Consider the following 27208-nt stretch of genomic DNA (forward strand, 5'->3'; position numbering starts at 1 on the left):
CCTAAAACAAAATAATACTACATGAGGCAAAAATAGACTAGACCTAAAACTGATTAATCCACTACCAGTGTAGAAATGTCAGTACCCCTCTAATAGAAATGGACAGATCCAATAGGCAGAAAATCAGGATACAGTTTAATTCAACAATACCATCAATCAACTGGATGTAATTGACATCTATAGGCTACTTCATCCAACCATCAGTTCAGTTCAGTCGCTCAGTCATGCCTGACTCTTTGCGACCCCATGAACCACAGCACACCAGGCCTCCCTGTCCATCACCAACTCCCAGAGTCCACCCAAACCCATGTCCATTGAGCCGGTGATGCCATCCAACCATCTCATCCTCTGCCATCCCCTTCTCCTCCTGCCCTCAATCTTTCCCAGAATCACAGTCTTTTCAAATGAGTCAGCTCTTTGCATCAGGTGGCCAAAGTATTGGAGTTTCAGCTTCAACGTCAGTCCTTCCAATGCACACCCAGGACTGATCTCCGTTAGGATGGACTGGTTGGATCTCCTTGCAGTCCAAGGGACTCCCAAGGGTCTTCTCCAACACCACAGTTCAGAAACATCAATTCTTCAGTGCTCAGCTTTTTTTATAGTCCAACTCTCACATCCAACCATAGAAGAATACATATTTTCAAGCTCACATGAAATATTCACCAAGATAATGTGTTATATGGCCTTAAATATAATGTAACACACTGAGAAGAACAGAAACATAGGACATTTGTCCTCAGGCCACAATGATTAAACTCAAAAGCAATTAATAGATATTGAGAGATTCTAAAATATGTTGGTATTAAATGACACACCTTTAAAATGACACATAGGTACAAGAAATCTCAAGAGAAATTAAAAAAAAAAAATTTTGAACTACATGAAAATAATTTACCAAAAACAATTTATCAGAATTTGTGGGATGCAATGAAGCAGTGCTTAGAGGACACTGTAACTATTTAAAAGTTGAATCAGTAATTAATAACCTTCCAAAACAGAAAGCATGAGGTTTGTATGGATTCTCTATTGAATACTACCAAACCTTTAAAGGATATATTATATCAGTTTTCTACAATCCCTTACAGAAAATAGAAGCAGAGAGAACAATTTCCTTATTTGGTGAGGTCAGCATTACCCTACAACCAGAAACAAAGGCATTATAAAAAGGAAAGTACAGACAAATGTCTCTCTTGAACAGAGACACCAGAATCACTGACAATATTAGAAAATCAAATCCAAAAATTATAAAAAGAATTATAAACTATGATTAAGTAGAATTTACCCCAGGTGTGCCAGGCTGTTTCAGCATTGCAAACATCACATCAACAAGAGAAAGAAAAGTCACATGACCATATCAATAGATGCAGAAAAAGCATTTGACAAAATTCAACTCCTATTTATGATGAAAGCACTCAGTAAACTTGGAATAGAGGGAGGTTTCTCATTTGATAAACACTATCCACAAAACAATATTATAGCCAAGTTTATAGTGAGAAACTTGAAGCTTTTATACAAAGATCTGGCACAAGGCAGTGATGTCTTCCCTCATCTTTTCCAACTTCATATTGAAAGTCTTTGCTTAAGCAATTATGCAAGAAAATGAAATGAAAGGTATATAGACTAGGAAGGAAGAAATTTTTTTGTTGTTGTTGTTCAGATGTAGTCTGTATATACAGTGAAATACCATTTGGCCATAAAAAAAACTGAAATAATGCAGCAACATGGATAGAAATAGAGATTATCACACTAAGTGAAGTAAGACTAATACCATATAACTTATGTGTGGAATCTAAAATATGACACAAGTGAACTTATCTATGAAACAGAGTCACTTCACAGATAGAGAAAATACAGTTGCAGTTGCCAAGAAGGGGAGGCAGGTGAGGGATGGATTGGGAGTTTGGGATTAGCAGATGCAAACTCTTATATGTAGAATGGATAAACAACAATGTCCAACTGTATAGCACAGGGAACTATATTCAATATCCTGTAAAAAACTATAATGGAAAAGAATATGAAAAATTAAATATATATATATTATGTATAATTGAACCATTTTGCTATACAGCAGGAATTAACAACATTGTAAATCAACTATAATTTAATATAATGCATTTTTTAAAATGTCTTTGTTTACAGATGACAGCTCATCTATGGAGAAATCCAAAAGAATAAAAAAAAATCCTTATGGAACAAATAAGCAATTATAGCAAGGTTACAGGATACAAAGTATACACAAGTCAAATGCTTTTCAATATAGTGACAACAAACAAGTGGAATAAAACACAATGGCATTTATATCAGCACCCACAAAAATGAAATTAATATAAATCTAACAAAATATTACAGTATCTACAGAGAAAAAGTATAAAACACTGATGAATGAAATCAGAAGAGAACTAAATAAATAGAGACATATGCTATGTCCATGGATGGGAAGACTCAACACTGTCAAGATGTCAGTTCTCACCATCTAATCATTCAATGCAATCCTAATAAAAATCCCAAGAAGTTATTTTACTGGGTATATTCATATATTCTAAGATTTACATAAAGAGGTAAAAGATACAGATAGCCAACACAGTATTTAAAGGAGAAGAATGAAATTGAAGGACTGACTGTGCCACACTTGAAGACTTTCTAGAAAACTACAGTAATGAAGACAATTTGGTACTGGAAAAAAAACTAAAACAGACAAATAGATCAGTGGAACTGAAGAGAGAACCCAGAAATTGACCCCCATAAACAATCAACTGATCTGTGACAAAGGAGCAAAAGTAGTATAATAGAGTAAAAGTAGTCTCTTCAACACATGTACTGAAACATCTTGACATCAACACACAAAAAATACTTATTACAGATATTTACCTATACCCTTTTCAGAAATTGATACAAAATGGATGCTATGAAACATGAATGCTATGAAACAAAATCTATGAAGGTCCTAGAGGATAATGTAAGAGAAAATCTAGGTGACTTAGATATGGTGATACCTTTTTTAATACACCAAAGACACAACCAAAATGAAATAATTGATGATTAGACTTCATAAAATTAATATATTCTATTCTACAAAAGATAGTGTTGAGAGAATAAGGAAAGCCACAGACTGGGAGAAAATATTTGCCAAAGACATCAGATAGAGGACTATTTTCCAAAATATACAAAGAACTGCTAAAACTCAACTTCAGAAAACAAATTATCCAATTGAAAAATGGACCAGACTTTAAAAAGTTATTTCAGGAAAGAGATACTGATGTCAAATAAGCATATGAAAAGATGCGTCAATCATATGTCGTCAGGGAAATGCAAATTAAAACAACAGTGAAATACCACTATACACCTATTTAAATGGTCAAAGTCTATCACACTGATAACACCAAATGCTGACAAGAATGTAGACAAAAGGGATTCTCATTTATTGCTTTATTGATGGTCAAATACAAAATGGCACAGCCATTTTGGAAGACAGTTTGGCAGTTTCTTACAAAACTCTGCATGGTCTTACCATGAAAACCAGCAATTGTGCTCCTTGGTATTTTCCCAAAGGAGGTGAGGTTTTATCTCCACACAGAAACCTACACATGAATGTTTATACAAGCTTTATTCACAACTGCCAAAAGTTAGAAGCAGCTAAGAGTTCCTTTAGTAGATGAATGGATTTATAAAACCAGACAGCAGATAATGGGATATTATTCAACACTAAGGGAGACAAGCTATTTAGTCATGAAAAACATGGAGAAACCTTCAGTGCATGTTACTAGGAGATAAAAGAAACCAATCTGAAAGACTACAGAGTGTGTGATTTCAACTACATGGCATTCTAGAAAAGGCAAAAGTATAGAGTTAATGAAATAAGTGGATACCTAGGGTCAGAGGGAGAGATGAATAGGTATAATGCAGAGGATCTGTAGGGCAATGGAAATATTCTGCATATTATGATGATGAATTTATATTTGTCCAAACCTAAAAATGTACAACACCAAGAATAGGCCCTAAGGTAAACTATGTACTATTTAGTTTGATTCTCGTAAAAAATTGTATTTCTCTGATGAGTCATATTGATAATAGGGGAGACTATGCATATGTGGGAGCAGAGTATATGGGAAATCTCTGTACTTGATTTTGTTGTAAACCTAAAACTGTTCTAAAAAATTATGTCATACAGCAAATTATCATCTATGTTTCTCTGAATCTATCTCTATTTCCTCATGTATATACTGTTCTTATTTAGCCTAAAGTAATCTTTAAAGGCAAATTATAGTAAAGAAAACTTTATACTAATGTTTAATATAATTTAGTACATGATGTAAATTCATTTTTCTTTTTATTAAATGTAAACATCACTGAAGTGATTTTAAAAGATGCACTAGCTATGGTGTGATTCCAAATTTAGACCTTACTTTTATTTATTCATCCATCCTGTTGCTGCTGCTGCTGCTAAGTCACTTCAGTCGTGTCTGACTCTGTGCGACCCCATAGACGGCAGCCCACCAGGCTCCCCCGTCCCTGGGATTCTCAAGGCAAGAACACTGGAGTGGGGTGCCATTTCCTTCTCCAATGCATGAAAGTGAAAAGTGAAAGTGAAGTCGCTCAGTCTTGTCCACGTCCAACTCTTCGCGACCCCATGGACTGCAGCCTACCAGGTTCTTCCGTCCATAGGATTTTCCAGGCAAGGGTACTGGAGTTGGGTGCCACTGCCTTCTCCATTCATCCATTCGTTCACTTTCTAATTTCCAGCAGCAAATAAGCATAAGTGAAAATTTGCAATTTTTTTATGAAATGTTAAATACCATCATTTTAGGGTGGTTGAACTTGAGGAAATGTTTAAAAAAATAAGTTATGTATTGTTTTATCCTTTTCATAGCTTTAGCTACTCAAAAATTATATTTGATGACTGAGGGAAAAAGCAGGAAACTTGGATCTACATTATATTTACTCAATATCAGATAATTTACTTTCTATTGTGAACAAATGTAACACTCATGCCCTTATACTAAAAAAATGTCCTTTTTTAGAAATCTAATGAGTTGACTGTGTATCAGTTAGTAGATACTATTTTCATGTCTTTTGGCTTTCCAAAGAAATTACAAATTATCAGAATAATATGGTGTGGTAGATTCATTATGCTACTGGCTCCAGTTCTTCACCCCATACTGTATCAATGCCAGTTGCCCTATTACAAAAAACAAAGCAAAAAGGAAAATATATTTTCCTGCTCCTTAATTTAGAATTAATCCTTGAGACATGTTTCAGCTTATAAGCCCATGTAATATAGAGAATGTTCAAAAGCACCTTCCTGTTTGGATTTGCCACTCTTGTTTTTCTGTAGTTATTTGAAAACTTGTACCTCCTAATCTGTAGGACAGTAAGGATAAAGTGCTGAATTCCTATAGTTATTCTGAGAAAAGCCTGGGACCCCTATCTACAGCACTGCAATGCTTGTACCTGAACACACCTCTCTTCAATTTATAAAATACGAAGAAACTGTATAGGACTTAAAAATAACTGTGTACATGCACAGTTCGGGCAAATTCTAGAGCAAAAGAAAAAACTACCACTTCTGAATAGCCTGGAGCAAAAACAGTGTTGGGAGCAAAAGCAGGGTACTGCGCATGCCCCCTGCACGCAGTGTCACAAAGGGGTGGGCAAACCACCTAAGCTCCCCTCCAACACAAGCCCTGGACACGCTCCTACCCTCACCCCAAATAAGAAAAGAGCTCATTCCCCCTCAGGGAACGAGCAAGCAAGGGAACCTGTTACTTGTTTTCACTCCCTCCTGCAGCCTGCACAGGAACCCCAATAAAGCCTTTCCTAAGTTTGTCTGGCCTCTAGTCAATTTCTATCGATCGAGGAAGGTTAAAAAACCTGGTTGGTATGGATTTCAGCAAGAATGACTTAGCCATGCTACGGGCTCTCCCCAAAACCTAACAGAGCCATTTACAGTTAGCAGAGCTGCCTAGATGACCCATAGTTGACCACGTATATATAAGTGAACAGTTTCCCAGGTGGATCAGTGGTGAACAATCTGCAAAAGGAGACATGCAGGTCGACACAGGTTTGATCCCTGGGTCGGGGAGATCCCCCGGAAAAGGAAATGACAACCCACTCCAGGATTCTTGTCTGAAAATTCCCATAGACAGAGGAGTCTGGCAGGCTACAGTCCATGGAGTCCCAAAGAGTCAAACACAGCTAAGAACCACACACACACAGACATGAGTGAGCCCAGCCTGATTAATTAAGCTCAGACTAATGAGGCTCAGGAGTTAATAAATGTTTAGTACCATGTACCACTGAGATTTTGTAGTCCTTTGTAATGCAGCTTTATTGCAGTAGTGGATATCTGATAAATACAGTGTATTACAAATGCTAAATGCATTTGTTTTAAAATCATATTATCTTGTAAATCTTCTCTGACATCATGCATGTAATAAGTTGACATTAACTCACTGCTTTAAAAGGACCATCTTTCATTATTATACATATTTTTCTTCAATCCAAGATCTATTTATGTGTCTGCAGAGTTTTCTACCCTTTTTTCCTCTCTTTCATATGTGAGAAACTAGTGCAAAATTTCAATCAGCTTTCTCTGCAACTTGACTCTTCTTGCACTTTCTCTTTAAGAAATTTATGTGGAGACTTAGATGCTTGAAAAAGAAATAGAAGTGATATTCTTCAGTTTCTCTAAGAAAGTAAAAGAATATATATATATATTTAGTGAAAGCTTTATGTTCTTTTCATTTTATAATGCTATAAATAAAGAAGAAACAAGGTTCTACCCAGTTCTGAAATGTACAAGATTTAGTATGGCAGAAGGCATTCTATTGCTTCTGGAGGTTTTCTTAAAATTCTACATATTAGCTATAACAGCTACAGTTTGATTATTGTGAATATAATACATACATTCACCCTAAGCAGTAATCATAGCATTCTATCTGAAAATATTTTTATAATATATTAATTTTAATAATACATCCTCTCAAAAGTATGATCATACAATTCTAATTTGTGAAAATTATGTTAAAAAGCTGCTATGATAATAAACTAAATGTATGTAGTAGCATTTATTAAATATGATATTCACCTGAAATTATCACAGCATTGTTAATCAGCTGTATTGCAATACAAAATAAAAAGTTTAAAACATATATATTATACATGTAACACCAGATAAATATTATTTCATACTTACCTACATATATAACCTACATAATCCTATTTCTAAAATTGCTTTTACTTTTTACCTTTTTGCTCTGTTCTAGAAACAAATACCTTCTCATGCTTTACTTTCTGTATTGAAGAAAAAAAATCACTTTTTCATCCATATGACAGTGATTGTAATAGCATTCATTTGTAACCATTATGTACCACTGTTTTCAAGAGCTGAGCTTATTACATAACAGTTTTATTGCATTTCATATTATTTTGAATCAACCACTAAGACTCTCTGTAACACCCATTTCTATATAACTTTTGAGATGAATCTAATATAAATATATGTAAATATATAAATGTATTATTTTAATAAAATTTAAAACAAGCAAAAATTGTAGTCTTTATCTTACTTCAGAGCCCTGACTCCTAAATTTTCAACTACAAGGGTATGAAGAATTTCTGTAACTTCTTTTATTTCCTTTTTATGCAGAAAAGCAACTGACTTTGCAAAAAATGTCAACTTTGCATCTTAGATTTCTATGTATCCACTTATATTTCTTTTAAACAAACAGAGGAATTAAAATTAGCACTCTAAGTAGATGGTAATGTACACCCTGAAATATATGCACTTGTAAAGTACAATAATTTGACTTTGGATTCTCTTGCCCTGACTTTTCTGTTCGTAGTGTCTTCATGACTTCTGAATTCACTCTGATCTGCCCAGCTGCCCTCTCCTAAGATATTTTGGCTCTCAAAAGGTTATTCTCATTGAGAATAGGCAAAACATTATCTGACATAAATTGTATGAAAGTTTTCGTAGGTCAGTCTTCCAAGGCAATAGAAATAAAAGCAAAAATAAACAAATGAGACATACTTAAACTTATTAAACTTTTACACAGTAAAGAAAACCATTAAAAAAATGAAAAGACAACCTACAGACTGAGAGAAAATATTTGCAAATGATGTAACCAATAAGGGCTTAATTTCCAAAATATATAAACAGTTAATACAATAGCAAGAAACCTAATCAAAAAATGGGCAGAAGATCCAAATAGACATTTCTCCAAAGAAGACATACAAATGGTCAATAGGCACATGAAAAGATGTCCAACATCACTAATTATTAAAGAAATGCAAATCAAAATTACAGTGAGGTACCACTTTGGAGAAGGAAATGGCAACCCGCTCCAGTACTCTTGCCTGGAAAATCCCATGGACCTAGGAGCCTAGTAGGCTACAGTCCATGGGGTTGCAAAGAGTTGGACACAACTGAGCAACTTCACTTCACTTCACTACCTTACACTGGTTAGAATGGCCATCATTAAAAGGTCTACAAATTGAATGGACCTAAAGATTGTCATAATGAGTGACATAAGTCACACACAGAAAGACAAATATATTTATGTATGGAATCTAAGGGGAAAAAAAGGGTACAAGTGTATTTCTTTACAAAAGTAGTGTCACAGATGTAGAAAGAAAACTTATGTTTACTGGGGATAAGAAGGGTAAGAGGGATAAATTTGGAGATTGGTACTGAGATATACACACTACTATGTGTGTGTGTGTGTGTGTATATATATATATATATATATATATATAAAACATATATACATCTACATATATGTTACATATATATATGTTACATATATATATATATATATATATATATATATATATATAATAGACAACAAATAGCCTGCTGTATAAACAGAGAACTATCCTAAATATTCTGTAAATATTCTGTAACACCCTACAAGGGAAAATAATTTTTTAAAAAGTGGATATATGTACATGTATAATTGATTCACTTTGCTGTACACTTGAAACTAACAAAACATTGTAAACCAACTATACTCCAATAATTTTTTTTTTTTAAGTATACAGGTAACAAAAGCTTGGAGGAGTGTAGAGAAAAGGGAACACTCCTGCATTGTTGGTGAGAATGTAAATTGGTACAACAACTATGGAAAACAGTATGGAGTTTTTTTAACAATCTAAAAATAGATTTGTCTTATGATCCAACAACCCCACTCTTGTGCATGTATCTAGACAAAAGTCATAATTCAAAATGATACATACACCCCTAGGTTTATAACAGCACTATTCAAAATTAGCAAGACATGGAAACAACAGATGAATGGATAAAGATACACACACACACACACACACAGACACCATATACATGAACACAATGGAATATTATTCAGCCATAAAAAAGAATGAAATAGTGCCATGTGCAGCAACATGGTTGGACCTAAAGATTATCAGACTAATTGAAGTAAGTTAGAAAGAGAAAGACAAATATCATATCACTTACATGAGGAATCTAAAATATGAAATAATTAATATATCTACAAAACAGAAACAGACACACGTACATTGAAAATAGACTTGTCTTGCAAAGGAGGAGGAAAGTTGGGGGAGTGATGAATTGGGAGTTTGAGATTAACAGATGCAAACTATGATATATAGAAAAGATAAACAACAAGATCCCAAGCTAACAAGGACACCCCAAACAAGATCCTACTATATAGCACAGGGAACTACATTCAGTATCTTTAATAAAACTTAATGGAAAATAATAGGAAACAATGTACTGCATGTATAATCAAATCATTTTTCTGTCCATCCCAAATTAACACAACATTGTAAATCAACTATACTTCAATAAAATAAATTTTTTTTAAAGATCTTGTCTATTGCAGTGAAATTAGAAATACTGTGGAACACACTATGAAAGATACAATGGTTTAAGTGGGTCTTCTGTACCAATACTTGTACTATTTTGCTAATTTTCAGAACTAGAACTATGTAGTTTGCTTTTTTTTAATCACAATTAAAATAACTATTTGTAGACTGTATATATTACATGGAGATACAATATATCTCTAAAGTTTGATGTTTAGAGGAAAATTCCAGACTTATTTTTTTAGAATGAGTGGGAAGTTTTTCTGCTACCATCTCTTTTCACAAACCTTTACCAGCTTATTTCTGATGTTCTTTTTACTCTGTCTTCTATTACAATAATATATTTAAATAATAGATCAGATTTTTAAAATTAATTTTTTATTGAAGGATAATTGCTTTACAGAATTTTGTTTTCTGTCAAAACTCAACATGAATCAGCCATAGATATACACATATCCCCTCCCTTTTGAACGTCCCTCCCATCTCCCTCCCCATTCCACCCCTCTAGGTTAATACAGAGCCCCTGTTTGAGTTTCCTGAGCCATAAAGCAAATTCTCATTGGCTATCTATTTTACATATGGTTATGTAAGATTCCATGTTACTCTTTCCACATGTTGCTCTCCATACATCTCACCCTCTCCTCACCTCTCCCCACATCCATAAGTCTATTCTCTATGTCTGTTTTTTCATTGCTGCCCTGTAAATAAATTCTTCAGTACCATTTTTCTAGATTCCATATTTATGTGTTAGAATATGATGCTTATCTTTCTCTTTCTGACTCAATTCACTCTGTATAATAGGTTCTAGGTTCATGCATCTCATCAGGACATACTCAAATTCATTCCTTTTTATGGCTGAGTAATATTCCATTGTGTATATATACCACAACTTCTTTATCCATTCATCTGTCTATGGACATCTAGCTTGCTTCCATGTTCTAGCTATTGTAAATACTGCTGCAATGAACATTGGGGTACATGTGTCTTTTTCAATTTTGGTTTCCTCAGGGTATATGTCTGGGAGTGGGATTACTGGGACATATGGTGGATTTATTCCTAGCTTTTAAAGGAATCTCCATACTGTCTTCCATAGTGGCTGTATCAATTTACATGCCCATGAACAGTGCAAGAACATATCCTTTTCTCCACACCCTTTTCAGCATTTATTGTTAGTAGACTTTTTGATGATAGCCATTCTGACTGATGTGAGGTGATATCGCATTGTAGTTTTGCTTTGCATTTCTCTAATAATTAATGAGGTTGAGCATCTTTTCATGTGTTTGTTAGCCATCTGTATGTCTTCTTTGGAGAAAGTTCTGTTTAGTTCTTTTCCCATTTTTTGATTGGGTGGTTGGTTTTTCTGGCATTGAGTTGCATGAGCTGCTTGTATATTTTGGAAATTAATCCTATGTCAGTTGTTTCATTTGTTATTTTTCTCTACCATTCTTATGGTTGTCTTTTCACTTTGCTTATACTATCCTCTGCTGTGCAAAAGCTTTTAAGTTTAATCAGGTCTCACTTGTTTACTTTTGTTTTTATTTCCATTACTCTAGAAGGTGGGTCATAAAGGATCTTGCTTTATGTAATCGAGTGTTCTGCCTATGTTTTCCTCTAGGAGTCTTATAGTTTCTGGTCTTACGTTTAGGTCTTTAATCCATTTTGAGTTTATCTTTGTGTATGCAGTTACAAAGTATTCTAATTTCATTCTTTTACATGTAGCTGTCCAGTTTTCCCATCACCATTTATTGAAGAGGCTGTCTTTGCCCTATTGTATATTCTTGCCTCCTTTGTCAAAAATAAGGTACCCATATTTGCATGGGTTTATTTCTGGGCTTTCTATCTTGTTCTATTGGTCAATATTTCTGTTTTGGGACCAGTACCATACTATATTAATGACTGTAGCTTTGTAGTATAATCTGAAGTCAGGAAGGTTGATTCCTCCATCTCCATTCTTCTTTCTCAGGACTGCTTTGGCTATTCGGAGTCTTTTGCATTTCCATATGAATTGTGAAATTTTTTGTTCTAGTTCTGTGAAAAATCCCATTGTTAATTTGATAGGGCTCACAATGAATCTGTAGATTGTGTTAGGTAGTATAGCCATTCTCACAATATTGATTCTTGCTGTCTAGGAACATGGAATATTCCTCCATCTGTTTATGTCATGTTTGATTTCTTACATTAGTGTCTTATAATTTTCTGTGTACAGTTCTTTTGTCTCCTTATGTAAGTTTATTCTTAGATATTTAATTCTTTCTGTTGCAGTGGTGAATGGTATTGATTCCTTAATTTCTCTTTCTGATTTTTCATTGTTAGTATATAGAAATGCAAGTGATTTCTGTGTATTGATTTTGTATCCTGCAACTTTGCTAAATTCACTGATTAGCTGTAGTAATTTTCTGATACTATCTTTAAGGTTTTCTATGTACAGTATCATGTCATCTGCAAAAAGTGAGGGCTTTACTTCTTTTCTGATCTGGATTCCTGTTATTTCTTTTTCTTCTCTGGTTGCTGTAGCTAATAAGTACTTCCAGAAATATGTTGAAAAATAGTGGTGAAAGTGGACACCCTTGTCTTGTTCCTGGCCTTAGAGGGAATGCTTTTAGTTTTTCACCATTGAGAATAATGTTTGCTGTGGGTGTATCATATATGGCCTTTACTATATTGAGATAGTTTCTTTCTATGCCCATTTTTGAAGAGTTTTAGTCCTAAATGGATGCTGAATTTTGTTAAAAGCTTTTTCTGCATCTACTGAGATTATCATGTAGTTTCTATATTTCAATTTGTTAATATGATGTATCACATTCATTGATTTTCATATGCTGAAGAATCCTTGCATCCTTGGAATAAACCCAACTTGATCATGGTATATGAGCTTCTTGATGTGTTGCTGATTCTCTTTGCTGAAACTTTGTTGAGCATTTTTGCATCTATGTTCATCAGTGATATTGGCCTGTAGTTTTCTTTTTTGGTGTTGTCTTTGGTTTTGGTATCAGGGTGATGGTAGCCTCATAGAATGAGTTAGGAAGTGGTCCTTCCTCTGAAATTTTTTGAAAGAAATTTAGAAGGATAGGCATTAGCTCTTCTTTAAATGTTTGATAGAATATTTTCCTGTGAAGATATCTGGTCTGGGCTTTTGTTTTTTGGGAGGTTTTTGATCATCACTTCAATTTGACTGATTGTAATTGGGTTGTTCATAATTTCTATTTCTTCCTAGTTCAGCCTTGGAAGATTGAAGTTTTCAAAGAATTTGTCAATTTCTGCCAGGTTATCCATTTTATTGCCATATAGTTGTTCATAATAGTCTCTTATAATCCTTTGTATTTCTGCATTGTCTGTGGTAACCTCTCCTTTTTCATTTCTAATTTTGTTGATTTGATTCTTCTCTCTTTTTTTCTTGATGAGTCTGGTTAAAGGCTTGTCAATTTTGTGTGTCTTCTCAAAGAACAAGTGTTTAGATTTATTAATCTTTACTATTGTTTATTTCATTTTTTTTTTCATTTGTTTTTGCTTGGATCTTTATCATTTCTTTCCTTCTAGTAACTTTGGGGTTTTTTTTTCTTCCTTTTTTTCCCAATTATTTTAGGTGTAAAGTTAGGTTGTCTATTCAATGTTTTTCTTGTTTCTTAAGGTAGGATTGTATTGCTATAAACTTTCCTCTTAGAACTGCTTTTGCTGCATCTCATAGGTTTTGAGTTGTTGTGTTTTCATTGTCATTTGTTTCTAGAAATTTTTTATTTCCCTTTTGATTTCTTCAGCAACCTATTGGTTATTTAGAAATATGTTGTTTAATCTCCATGTGTTTGTTTCTTACAGTTTTTTTTTTTCTTGTAATTGATATCAAGTCTCATAGTGTTGTGGTCAGAGAAGATGCTTGATGTGATTTTAACTTTCTTAAATTTACTGAGGTTTGATTTGTGACCCAAGACGTGGTCTATCCTGGAAAATGTTCCATGTGCACTTGAGAAGAATGTGTATTCTTCTGCATTTGGATGGAATGTCCTGAAGATATCAATGTGACCCATCTCATCTAAAGTATCATTTAAGACTTGTGCTTCCTTATTAATTTGCAGTTTTGATGACCTGCCCATTGGTGTGAGTAGGGTGTTAAAGTCTCCTACTATTATTGTGTTACTGTCAATTTTCCTTTTATGTCTGTTAGTGTTTGTCTTACGTATTGAGGAACTCCTTTGTTTGGTGCATATATATTTACAGTTGTTATGTCTTTCTCTTGGATTGATCCCTTGATCATCAGGTAGTGTCCTTCCCTATATCTTGTAATGTTCTTTGTTTTAAGGTCTATTTTGTCTGATATGGACTTCCCTGGTGGCTCAGATGGTAAAGTTTCTGCCTATAATACAGGAGACCCAGGTTCGATCCCTGGGTTGGGAAGATCCCCTGGAGAAGGCAATGGCAACCCACTCCAGTATTCTTACCTGGAAAATCCCATGGAAGGAGGAGATTGGTAGGCTACAGTCCATGGGGTTGCAAAAGAGTCAGACATGACTGAGCGACTTCACTTTCTTCACTTTTGTCTGATATGAGGATTGCTACTTCAGCTTTCTTATGCTTCACATTTGCATGGAATATATTTTTCCATCCTCTCACTTTCAGTCTATATGTGTCTTTAGGTCTGAAGTGGGTTTCCTATAGACAGCATATATATGGGTCTTGTTTTTGTATCCATTCAGCTGGTCTGTGTCTTTTGGTTGGAGCATTTAATCCATTTACATTTAAAATAATTATTGATATATATATATATGTTTCTATTAGCATTTTCTTAATTAATTGGGGTTGATTTTGTAGATCTTTTTCCTTCTCTTGTATTTCTTGACTATATAATTCCCTTTAACATTTGTTATAAAGCTGGATTGGTGGTACTGAATTCTCTTAACTTTTGCTAGTCTGAAAAGCTTTTTATTTCTCCATTCATTTTGAATGAGATCCTTGCCAGGGACAGTAATCTTGGTTGTAGATTTTTCCATTTCAATACTTTAAATATATGCTGCCATTCTTTTCTGGCCTGCAGAGTTTCTGCTGAAAGATCAGCGGTTATGCGTATGGGGTTTCCCTTGTATGTAACTTGTTGATTCTCCCTTGTTGCTTTTAATATTCTTTGTGTTTAGTCTTTGTTGGTTTGGTTAGTATGTGTCTTGGCATGTTTCTCCTTTTTTATCCTGTGTGGGACTCTGTGTGCCTCTTGAACTTGATTGACTATTTCCTTTTCCATGTTGGGGAAATTTTCAACTATAATCTCTTCAAAAATTTTCTCATACCCTTTCTTTTTCTCTTCTTCTTCTAGGACCCATATAATTTGAATGTTGGTGTGTTTAATATTGTCCAAGAGGTCTCTGAGACTGTCCTCAGTTTTTTTATTCTTTTTACTTTATCCTGCTCTTTGGAAGTTATTTCTAGCATTTTATCTTCCAGCTTGCTGATTTGTTCTTCTGCTACAGATATTCTGCTATTGATTCCTTCTAGAGTATTTTTAATTTCAGTAATTGTGTTGTTTGTCTCTATATGTTTATTCTTTAATTCTTCTAGGTTAATTGATTCTTGCATTCTCTCTGTTTTCAAGATTGTGATCATGTTTACTATCATTATTGTCAGGTGAGTGTATGCTCCTCAGTTTTTGTCTCATCACAACAAAGATTTGGAGTGATGGACATTAAAGCCCCCTCTGCGTGTTATAGCTCTCGGGTCTTGGACAGACCGTGTTATAGCTCTCAGGTCTCAAATGGACCGTGTTATAGCTCTTAGATAAATCAGTGTTACAGCTCTATTTTATTTAGAAGGTAGCAGGAAAATCCATCTTTGAGGTGTGAGGGCATGTTGACCCAAAGATGTGAAGAGAAGAGTGTCCCAGTGCACAGGAGAGAGAGAGCGAGCTAGCTTTGGCTCCTCTTTTTATATGTTTTTCTCCCCCTGGGCCTGTCCTATGTAAATTGGGCCAGCCAGGAATACTGTTTGTTTTACCTGAGGTTCTCACTCTGGTCCTTGGACCTTCCTTTGTTCTATTTTCACAGGCTTTTCCCTTCCAGGTCTTTTAGCCACCACCATTCTGGACTCCTTTTCCCTATTCTAACTACCTAAAAATTATTCTGAATTCTTTGTCAGGTAGTTTGCCTAATTCCTCTTCATTTATTTGGACCTCTGTGTTTCTGGTTTGTTCCTTCATTTGTGTAGTATTTATCTGCCTTTTCATTATTATTATTATTTTTTAACATTGTGTTGAGGTCTACTTTTCCAAGGCTTCAAGGTTGAATTCTTTCTTCCTTTTATTTTCTGCCTTCCTAAGTTTGGTCCAGTGGTTTGTGTAAGCTTATAGGGTGAGATTTGTGCTGTTTTTGTTTGTTTTTCTTCTGATGGGCAAGGCTGAGTGAGATGGTAATCTTGTCTGCTGGTGATTGGGTTTGTACTTTTTTCGTTTGTTGTTTAGATGAGGTGTCCTGCACAGGGTACTACTGGTGGTTGGGTGATGCTGGGTCTTGTATTCAAGTGGTTTCCTTTGTGTGAGTTCTCACTATTTGATACCCCCCAGGGTTAGTCTCTGGTGGTCCAGGGTCTTGGAGTCAGTGCTCCCACTCCAAAGGCTCAGACTTGATCCACGAATTTCTGCAGAAACCTTATGGAAGTGAAGCATTTAGATCTAAGTCTAAGCCCGTTTAGGGATACCTTGGAGAAGAATCATGGAGTCAAACCTGGCTTTCTTTCCTCTTGCTGTCTTACAGCACTCTGGCAAATTTGCCCATCTACCTTCCAGTAAGATCACTGGCATCTCAGCACTCTTCCTTTGTTTTCCTATTTCATGGAGAAGAATTCGGGTGTTACAGGTTTTTCCTTACCGACTGCCATCTGCTAGTTCCAAGCTTCTCAAAGCCTTAGGCTGCGATCAGTTCTTTTAAAACAAAATTTACAGTAATGTAAGTACTCTCTGGAGATACCTGTAAATATTCCCTGACTGTTCTATTTCTCCTGTTCTCTCAAGTTGCAAAGTATATCTAAGAAAACAATTAAGGTAATTTGCATTTGCTTAATAGAAAGAACATGATGTTGTTATGCACTGAATCGTGTCCCCCAAAATTCGTATATTGAAGCCCTAACCTCCATTACCTCAGAAAGTGATTGTATTTAGATACAGGGGCTTTAAAGAGGTGATTAAGCTAAATGAGGTCATCAGGCTGGCCCTATTACAGTCTGACTCGTGTCTTTATAAGAAGAAATGAGATCACTGAGATAGAGATTCCAGGGGTACCCTCACACATAAGAGATGCCATCAGAAGACAACAAGTCAAGAAGAGAGGGCTCAGAAGAGACCATAACTGGCACCTAGACCTTTGATTTTAGTCTCCAGAACTGGCTGAAAACAAATTTCTGTTGTTTAAGCCACTCAGTCTGTGGTACTTTCTTATGGCAATCTAACAAACCCTGACAGATATATTTTTACCTTTAAATATAGCAACTACAACTGGAAATTCATGGTAATTTTGTAGCTATCATTCTGAGATTCTCCACCCCTAAGAGGCTCTTGCTAGAATTTTAACATGTAGGATTATTTTGAATTCCTTCTTATATTCTCATCATAAACAATTCTTCCATATAGTGGGGGATTATTACTCAGATCAAGTCCCAAAGATAAATATTTCTTTAGGAATGCTGAATGTCTTATACCTTTTTTATTAAGATTGTTTTCAATATCTCATAAGAGCATCACCATTGTTGTTCCAGATATTATATCCAGGATATTGTATTTTTAATCAAAATGATAAAGAATGTTGCCAAACACAATAAAATATGAAGAATACTTGACTGCATTATAAGATATAAAATAAAAATATGGTAATAGTTATAGATAATAGTAATAAATATGGTATAGATATGGTAAGTTATAGATAGCCAGTATTTAAAAAGGTAATTCAGATTATAAATACTTCCTATTATTACCAATAAAAATACATGATCTTAGCATTTGCTTCAGGTAAAATATATGTCAAACCATTTCTTTTAAAAAACACTGTCCTATTTTAGTATTAAAATTGTAGAATAAAATTTGTAGAGACTTTAAAATGTTTTGTAGCAACTTCCATGACTTCTACAGAGTTTTGAAAAAAACTCAGAAGGGTAAAGAAAGTGCAGCATTTTTATTCATTGTTTCTGCTTAATCAGGAAAAGTCAACATATTTTATTTCATGTTTCTGTCTATTCCTAACAACATAGGAATTGTGGCTGCAAATTTTACTTGATTGACAGTTTTAGTAGTATTCATCTATGTAGTAAGTTGCCTGTCTTTTGTTGAAATTGATTCTGTGCAGAAAAACAACTTTATTCATCTGGATTTGCAATGGTGGTAAATACAAAAATTATCCTGTAGATTAATGCACTTTTAAATACTGTAACTTGAATCATAGAACAAAAAAGACACTTTAGAAGTGCCCAAAAAACACTTTAGAATTTGGCTATTACATTATTTGTCCTCTGACTAAGATGCCCTATATATTAGAAGTAGATGGATTTCTATCCTCTGTTTTTTTTTTCCAATAGACCCAACAATCAACCATTCTAGACATTCACAATACTTCAAGGTTCATACTTAGGTTTAGCCTTTTTATTTAAACAAATATTTCTTTTTAGTTGGTTATATTTAATTGACAGATGACTGTTCTCATTTCAAATGATAATTTGGCCAAGTCTTTTTTTTTTTTTTTCCCATGTCTTCCTTGGTTTTTGCAACAATTTTTCTTATTTGTCAAGTTCACTCAAACAATATCCAGATAATTACAGAGGTTTGAAGACTGTATTACCACCAAATTTAAGACTGCTATTTGACATCTGAATTGTGAAATGTTTTTTCACATTTGATTGCCTCCCAACAGAGAGACATTTGCTGTTGTTTACTCCTGACAACCTAGATAATGATTTACATCTGATTGTGAGATTAGGCAGAGATTTTTAAAATATAATACAATTAGAACAACTTTTGTTTTAGGCAGTTAGGATAGTCATGTTAGGTAGTTAGAATAAGGAAAAAAGAGTCCCGGATGGCCATGGCTAAAAGCCAAAGAAGGGAAAAGCCCACAAAAATAGAACAAAGGAAGGTCCAGAATCAGAGTGAGGACCTCGGGTAAAACAAACAGCCCTCCTGGCTAGCCCAATTTACATAGGGCAGGCTCAGGGGGAGGAGGAAAAACCACATAAAGAGAGGAGCCAAAACTGGGCCCGGGGCTTCTCTTCTCTTAGCGTCTTTTGGGTCGGGAGCTGTAACAATGGTGCATCTATTGCTTCAAAATTTTTGTTGCAACGATACAGAACCGAGGACATTACAAACGCCCCTGAAAATCAGAACATAGTGTCCCTCTATGGACAAAATTAAAATCATGTGTGTTGTTCCCTTGTTGAGTAAAGTAGTGTTGCTTACATAAGTATATTATGTTTAAAAGAATTATATAAGGAGTATTTGTAGCAATGTTTAGTAAGTAAAAATGGGGTAATAAACTCACACTTGTTTCTAAGAAGTTGCCAAAAAGAAAAGATTATAAAAAGCATAATTGACTTTAAACCAGTAATATTGTTTTTTAATTAACAAATAAAATTTAGGACAAAATATGATAATTCAAAAGATTATCACAATGACATTAGTTACATGATATGTCGGTAATGTTGTTACTGTGTGGACAATATTTTTATGAAAAAAGTATTTACATACCTACAATTTTAGTTTCCCCCACAACTCTCCCCCTAAAAAACACATTTTTTCTTTGAATGTATAATTTGAAAAGTCCTGTTCTTTAAACATGATAACTGAACAGATTCAAACTTAGTATTAGTGCCTTCATTAGATCATAATATGTGGATCCAAATATAATTTAGTGACCAAATGATCTTTCTTTTAAATAATTTCCAACACATGTCTGTCTCTTACTATATTTAATTACTTGGAGGTGGTTCCAAAAACTTTTATACAGAACTACCTAACAAAATTTTAAAAGCTACACAGTTCTGCCAGAGAAGGCAATGGCACCCCACTCCAGTACTCTTGCCTGGAAAATCCCATGGACGGAAGAGCCTGGTAGGCTGCAGTCCATGGGGTCGTGAAGAGTCAGACATGACTAAGCGACTTCACTTTTATGCATTGGAGAAGGAAATGGCAACCCACTCCAGTGTTCTTGCCTGGAGAATCCCAGGGATGGGGTCGCACAGAGTCGTACACGACTGAAGTGACTTGGCAGTAGCACACAGTTCTGCCACATTAAAAAAAAAAAAAAAAGATAAAATGAGACAAAATTAAGTTGTGATACAGAGATGTATAAAAGGCAACATTTTTAGTAACAACCTTGAATAAGTGAATTCACCATATCTATTGTGTGAGTTAGCAGTGAAAATGGATGATATTATAAAACAGTCTAGTCAGGTTGGGCTGTTGGTACATTTTTCATCTCTTTAAACTCCCTCAGTTGCTAATCTGATTAAGTAGCCTCTGAAATTGACAGATATGAATGTAGCACAATTTAAGCCTCATGGGCTCCTTCTTGTTAAGTGGCATTGATGGATAAGTAAATAATAATACTTGTACTCACTACTTCATTATGTATCCTATACATACTTAAGAATCCTTAGCCACCAGTTTAGTTTCCTTAATATATTCTGAATGCATAAAGGCTAAATATTTCAATCAACTACTTTCACTGAGGAATATGTTTGACCTCACAATACTGTTCTATTAGAATTAGAATATTCTGACCTAACTAATTTACTCCCTATTTCCACATGGACAAAAATTTCCAAATATTGTAGAAATTTCAAGTTGAGATTTAGAAGTATCATCTATTGTCAACTCATGAGTAGAATTTTCAAATTTCATGGAGTACAACCTATGGTTATTCTTGTAATAATTTCAATATTTCACATATATTTTATTGTGCTTTTTACTTATAAAATATCTGTATTATAAACTGAAATATGGAAAAAGTTATCTTGATTACTCAGTAAATCATTGTTTACCTATAATCTGTTGACAGTTCCTAGCTGTTAAGTATACTATACTTAGACATTAATTTAAATAAAATTATATAATTAATTACTTGAATACCAATGAGCAGAATGCTAAACTATCAAATCATTTTGTTTAATATTTTCTTTGTATGCTGTTTCACATTTCAAAGGTGAGTAAACTATTCCAAATCCAATACTGATTTAATTACTGGGTTACTGCTACAGTTCTCCTCCTGGGACTAGGTCCCCTCTGTCAGAAATGAGGTCAGTTTTGACTAGAAGTGATACTGACCCTCTTGACTGCCAAGACAAAGCGCCCAACACCACACACAGCAAAGAAAATGTTATAATGGGGATGGAATGTCACTAACCTTTTTTCTCTGTTCATAATTATGCCATCTGCATGAAATTCCTTAGTTTACCAAGGCCACTCTGATTTCTGTCTGTTCCTCACTCAGTTTCTTGGTTTGCCTTTGAATCTTTCAACATCATCCAGCTTTGCTTTTTTACTTTCTTCTGCTGCAGTTTGTCTGGAACTGGTGCTTTAACTGTACTATCAATAAGGAAATGCCATTTTCTCACCAGCCCCACTTGAAAAATCTTAGGGAGGAATTCGCATTAATATGACTTTGATTATCTTTATAGCCTTGGCCTAAAAATATTATACAGACTGATTAGTAAAGCAGGGACAGATCCCCACTCATCCTCCACTGTCATGGTGCTGTAATAAGCAGCCACACCTCAAACTTCCGGAAGGGGTGGGGTAGGTCAGTTGTTCAAGGAAAGGGAAATTATTTAAGAATTATAAGTTAAATGGAGTAAGACCAAAACATATTTATTTGCTACAGCATTCATCTATAATTTTTATGTTCAAAAGTTATTAAATAGAAATGATTAATGTCACTTTAAAGATGAACATTATTCTTAAATACATACAATTCACACAATTTCTAAAACATGTCCAGTTAATTAAGGGAAGAAGCTGTTATGCATTTGTTGATAATATTAGATGGTACTTAAATATGTATGTCCTTTTAAATGTCTTGTGTTCTTCTAAATTTAATATAGTTGTATTTTCATAAATGAAAATTATATAGTTAATTTTATATGGGTATAAATACATGCTAAGATCTGTGTTATTCACTTTATATGCATTACATCACGTAACTATAATAGCAAATTTTGAGCACATTAAACAGATGTTGATATCAATTTTTAAAATGTATCCAAGGAAATATAAACTCCATGGCAATTTGATGCCAATCATCATGCATTTAAAAATAAAGTTTTTGTTACATAATTGGGAATTTAGTAAATTTTAATTTTCTCCTTAAATCATATTTTCATTTTTTCCTCACAGAATTTTATTCTACTCTGCTATATTTGATTGAAAGCCTTATCAACCACCATGCCTCTCTGAAACTCAACATACCGAAGTTACAATTCATATATAATTTTCAGTAAAATGAAGTTTTCCTACCAAACTTAACTTTATAATAACTGTGAGTATGTAATAATTCAAACATGTATACATATATTACAAATTTGTATAAATGATTTTTTACCATAAAGAGTACAAATTTTATTCTCAATACATCTCTTACTGAGAGAAAATGGCAACAGATATGATGCCTTAATGACCTGAATTTTCTGCACCCAGGTCATTGCATGGAGATACTATTCCATGAGGGTGAGGAGCTTGAATTTCTATTCTAAGGAGTTAGAAAGGATACTGTGAAACAGGAGATAAGAAAGGACCCATAGGGGGCTTTAATCACAGGCATTTTCTCAGCCAGGTCACTTTTAGGAAAGAGTACTTCAGGGGATCAGCATTTAGAAACTGCTTTCTTTGCAAGAATTCCTGGCTGTGTTTCCCTTGGAATGACTTTGTGTCTCCCTAGGGTTACTTCGTATGTAGATTGCTGTGATTATCATTTCAATCTGTCAGATGAGGAAACAGGTAGAGCTTAGAAAAATTTCCCAGAAATACACTTTTGAACATTCAAATCGATACATGAATTAATGTCTATCTGACCACCAAACCATGCACTTAATCACTAAAATTTATTAATTCTCACCCAATACTAATTATGCCACTCTAACACAGATTCATTAAAGAGTTAAAAGACATTTAGTACTACTGTTATTAATCAATAGTTAAATTAATAACACTTCACACCCTGCTTGTAACAACAGTGGGACAATGGGAACCCAATTTCAGGGATAAACAACGTGTGACAATCAGAATAAGTCAATCACCCTCTTCAGGACACATTTCCTTTTGTCAATAAACAATAACAAATGCATATCCACAAACACACATCACTTATTTGTATTCTTTATTCAAAGTGCAATATAGGAAAGAGAGTGTACTTACATGTGTGGATATGCACATGCTGCAATGTCTAAGGAGAAAGAAGCTAGAATTGGATGAGAAACTGTCTTTGAGTGTTCACTTGAAGACTTTTCGCCTCAGTATTTTTCTATCATAGAGACTATAGTAACCACAGTAGCCATTTAGATTTCTTGTCTGGATAGCCAAGGTGTTTCATAAATCCAGATGAGTATATAAACTGAAAAGTGCAAGACCTTGGAGCTCTGTGATCATAGAGCACTCCCTGGAAAATCATTAATGTGAAGAGTGAGGTAATTAAAGCTGTGGTTCTATGGCCAAAGGTTAAATTCACCAAAGCCTTGAGAATTATTAATGAGTAGCTGGGCAAAGTGAGAGTATAACATTGAGGCAAGAGGCAAAAAGAACCAGAACAATGCCAGATTAATGTTGCAGCATTACTCTAATCAGGAGATTTATCAGGTGGTTGGCAAATGCAGACGTTAGGTGCATGGGGTAACGGGCAGTGACAAAGACTGAAAGAACCTACAAAAGGGAATAAAAATAGCAGTGAATGATAAAGAAAAGTAACACAGTTGACACATTATTCAACACAAATTTATTGAAGACTACTATGTATGAAATACCATGTGGAGACTAGTGCTGCAAAATCAATTAAGATGTGGGCCTTTCTAAGAATGTGTGAATCAGGGGGGGGAAAATTCAGGCAACTCTAGGACACTGGCCAATATGCTTTCATACAGGTTTTTAAAAAAATATGTATATTTTGTGGCGAGTATGTTTATTTTTGGTGACATCCCAGACATTTAAGGCTGAGTTCAATTAGATATTAGAGAGCCAAATGGTCTTTCTGTATGAGGTTCTTATGTAAAAACTCAAATGTGAAACTTTATGACATGAATGAGAAGTTACAAATAGCTTGGTATAACTGGAGTAAAAAAAAGCATGGTGTTGAAATGGTGGATTGGGTTAATTAAACTAGCTATTCAAATGGTGGATTTTATTAGTTAATTGAGGATTTGGAAGTCATTTTAGACGTGGGTCAGTGTTTAATGAAGTTTTATACAGTTTATCCAGAGTGATATTATGCCTCTCCAATTACTACCCATCCTCATAACACTTACATAGGTATACTCACCCAAACATATTTCTTATTTGTTTCCTAAATCTATATTTAAAATACAAAGGTGTGTGTTTATGTGTACCTGTAGTGATTACCTGGACTTGTGTGAATCATCTCATTTGTCTACTACCAATTCAACCATCTTATATCAGCTCCTCCCCCCTCCAAATCTAGTTAAGAAGAGCAAAGAAAAAATTTAGGCTTGTAAATGTAAAGTTTTTCACATTCATTCTTTGGGAGAAGGAAAAAAAATTGGATAAATAGAACAATCATGAAAATGGCCTTCCTCCTTTGGAAGTGAATAGGAACCATTACAGAATAAAACTGCTACCCCAGCACTCTCCACTTCCTTCTCCAAATTCCTTTGAAATGGCAATAGAGATTTCCAAAGGGAGTGTTTTCATAATAGCCAAGATATCAAAAGGCCTCAAGGTGAATGAAGCTCTTCAGGATCTCTGAAGGAATCCTTAGTCCAAATCAGGACTAAAGATATATATGGATGTATATGTGCATATGAATGTGTTTATATATGCATTCAAGAATAATTCTAAAAAACTCTACAAAACATGTATAAGTGGGTCTTTCAGGCTGAGACTACTGAGGCTTCAATTTTGAACTTCCTACATCAATTTTTAGAGATATCAAGGAAAAATTTCATGCAAAGATGGACACAATAAAGGACAGAAACAGTATGGACCTAACAGAAACAGAAGATATTAAGAGAGGTGACAAGAATACACAGAAGAACTATACAAAAAAGATCTCAATGACCCAGATGACCACGATGGTCTCATCATTCACCTAGAGCCAGACGTCTTGGAGTGTGAAGTCAGGTGGGTCTTAAGAAGCATCACTACAAACAAAGCTAGTGGGGGTGATGGAATTCCAGCTGAGCTATTTGAAATCTCAAAAGATAATGCTGAAAAGTGCTGCACTTAATGTGCCAGCAAATTTAAAAACCTCAGCAGTGGCCACAGGACTGGAAAAGGTCAATTTTCAGTCCAATCTCAAAGAAGAGCAATGACAAAGAATGTTCAAACTACTGCACAATTGCAGTCATTTCACATCCTTGCAAGGTAATGCTCAAAATCCTTCAAGCTAGGATTCAAAGAACATGAACCAAGAACTTCCAGATATGCAAGCTGGATTTAGAAATGGCAGAGGAACCAGAAATCAAATTGCCAACATTGGTTGCACCATAGAAAAAGCAAGATAATTCCAGAAACACGTCAACCTCTGCTGCATTGTCTACACTAAAACCTTTGTGTGGATCACAGGAAACTGTGGAGAATTCTTAAAGAGATGGGAATACCAGACCACCTTACCTGCCTCCGGAGAAACCTATATTCAGGTTAAGAAGCAACAGTTAAAACTGGACATGGAACAATAGAATGGTTCAAAACTGTGAAAGGAGAATGTCAAGGCTGCTTGACACTGTTTAGTTAACTTATATGCAGAGTATGTCATGCGAAATGCTGGGCTGGATGAAGCACAAGCTGGAATCAAAATTGTCAGGAAAAGTATCAATAACCTCAGATATGCAGATGACACAACCCTTAAGGCAGAAAGCAAAGAAAAACTAAAGAGCCTTTTGATGAAAGAAGGTGAAAGAGCTGGCTTAAAGCTCAACATTTATAAAACTAAAATCATGGCATCCAGTCCCACATTTAATGGCAAATAGATGGGGAAACAGTGGAAACAATGACATACTTTATTTTCTGGAGCTCCAAAATCACTGAAGATGGTGACTACAGCTATGAAATTAAAAGACACACATCTCCTTGGAAAAAAAGCTATGACAAATGTAGACATATTAAAAAGCAGAGACACCACTTTGCTGACAAAGGTCTATAGAGTCAAATTTATGGTTTATCCAGTAGTCATGAATGGATGTGAGGATTTGACCATAAAGAAGGCAGAACACTGAAGAATTGGTGTTGTCAAACTGTGGTGCTGGAGAAGACTCTAAAGAGTCCCTTGGACAGCAAGGTAATCAAACCAGTCAATCCTAAAGGAAATCAGACCTGAATATTCATTGGAAGGACTGATGCTAAAGCTGCAACACTTCGGCTACCTGATGTGAAGAGCTGACTCATTGGAAAAGACCATGATGCTGGGAAAGAATGAAGGCAGGAGGAACAGGGGACAACAGAGGACAAGATGGTTGGATGGCATCACTGACTCAATGGACATGAGTTTGAGCAAACTCCAGGAGATGGACAGGTAAGCCTGGCATACTGAAGTCCATGGGGTCACAGAGTCAGACACAACTAAGCAACTGAACAGCAACAACACATCAGTTCTAAAAGTAAGAAAATGAAGGCATCATGGAAATAAACATATGGAATGTCCCTGAGACAGCTCTTCTGGTTGTACCCTCCCTTTTTGTCTCTCCTTTTCCTCCTGCCTTCCTCTATAAAAAGAATATCAGTGCTTATTCTTTTCCCCACAGTAAGAAGAAGGCTGAATACTGAAAAACAGTCTTCTTCTCTAAAGGACTAGGCTTTCTACAATGGATATTAATTTCCTGGAGTAAATCCCCTCTTATTTTTTACATGATGGCATGTAGAGGCAATCTGAATGCCTTACCACAACCTTTTCTCTGTTAAGTGATACTTGCAAACCACATACAACATATAGAATCCTATAAATATACACAAGTTCTCAATAACTTTGACTATTTCATGAGAAATAGACCTGTACAACTGAAAACTCACAGCAACTACTAAACACAATACTGAACAAAAAATCTAGACTCCTTAGCCTTTAAGAAAAACAAACAGCTCAAAAATGAGATGAGAAAGATGATCTAATTAAGTACAAGAAAATTTAACTATAATTATACTTGGTATTTGTGATGCTATTAGAGACATTTCCTTCTAGGAAAAAGAAAGGTAACTACA

The 27208-nt window shown here is 34.7% G+C and overlaps 1 long non-coding RNA gene across 1 annotated transcript in view; it reads right to left on the reverse strand.

Annotated features, from left to right (window-relative positions):
* The window catches only part of LOC139037742 (uncharacterized), a 56076-nt gene extending 32688 nt beyond the window's left edge, over positions 1–23388 (reverse strand). Inside the window, exon 1 of the long non-coding RNA XR_011490626.1 lies at positions 23207–23388. This is a non-coding gene — a long non-coding RNA (uncharacterized lncRNA). The remainder of the gene's footprint in view (positions 1–23206) is intronic.
* Positions 23389–27208: the final 3820 nt, after the last annotated feature.

The sequence above is a fragment of the Odocoileus virginianus genome, chromosome 12 (assembly GCF_023699985.2).
Source record: "Odocoileus virginianus isolate 20LAN1187 ecotype Illinois chromosome 12, Ovbor_1.2, whole genome shotgun sequence".
In the NCBI taxonomy this organism is placed as follows: domain Eukaryota; kingdom Metazoa; phylum Chordata; class Mammalia; order Artiodactyla; family Cervidae; genus Odocoileus; species Odocoileus virginianus.